We start from the raw sequence: 1,280 nt of genomic DNA, 5'->3' as shown, positions 1-1,280 counted from the left end.
GCAGTGACATTTGGCCCAGATTTGGCATGAAGCTGGCACAGGTGGCATTCAGTCGGCACTGGCATAAGGCATATGAACCAAACATGGCCCAGGTGTGGCAAAGGTGGCACTGTCTTGACTCTGGCAGACAAGATATGGGCCAGTTGTTGAGTGCAGTATTCGGGCCATATAACAAATTAGAACTCTGGGCCACATAATATGTATATATGTATAAATATATATATATATATATATATGTATAAATATATATATATATATATATATATATACCCATGTATGTATATATATATATATTTACAGTTTATATACAGTTTATATGTGTGTGTGAGTGTGTGTTCAGTATAAGAAATTTAAACTATAGAAAATAAAAGAATATTTTAAATTATATTAGAAACCCACACGCCATTTAACATATTGAACACAAAAAAAGAGAGAGTGCGAGAGAAATCGAGGCGAGAGAGAGGGAGAATTTTTCAAATTCACCAACGTAGGTAACGGTGACGTCACAGAGTCCCGTCTGTGGCTGTCAAGTGAGTCTGTCTGCTGCCCGTACACTCCGGTGAGGCATATCCAACGAAGACGTGGTGAGTGAAATGCATCAATTGTTTGTTTCCAATAATGTTTGTTATGTAGACAGTGCATTGGCTGTTGGCATACAAAGACAATTTCTGTTAGAGTCTAGCTTGAATGTTTTCAAGGGCGCTAACGTAGCTATGTGGCTAACGATTAGCGTTAGCCTAAAATGCTCAGGAAAGGATGGACTGCACTGTTTTGCTGTTAAACTTGCTTATTCATTTTGAATAAGTGATATAGACGAACCTGAAATAGCAGACATTTTGTCGTGGGCTAGTAACATTACCAACATTATGGCTAGTACTGCCACTAGCTTCTGCTAGCATGTTGGCTTTTTTTCTGTTGGCCTGGCAATGACATTGATTCGACTCCGACGTCATTGGATTTAGTCGAAGACTCTACAATTATATGAATATTCAATTGTGCCATTTGCTGTGTCTGGTTTCACACATTGTGAGACTAAAGTAAAGTTCTTATGTCAGGTTAAGAGTTGAGCATCAAATCTTTCTGTACAGCAATGGTCGAAATATGGGACAGACGGCTGTACAGAGGTTGTCTTTGCGTGCTTGCTTTACTGTGTATATAAGTTTAGTGATAATGCAATTGTTTATGCAGTCTTTGAAAGCTCCAGCCATATAAACTTATTGAGTGGATGAACTAGGTGATTTTAGCTGCATGAGCCTAGATTCACACTGATTTATTTCAAT

Source organism: Solea solea, chromosome 7, assembly GCF_958295425.1.
Source record: "Solea solea chromosome 7, fSolSol10.1, whole genome shotgun sequence".
In the NCBI taxonomy this organism is placed as follows: domain Eukaryota; kingdom Metazoa; phylum Chordata; class Actinopteri; order Pleuronectiformes; family Soleidae; genus Solea; species Solea solea.
Note: the sequence above shows the minus strand (reverse complement) of the source record.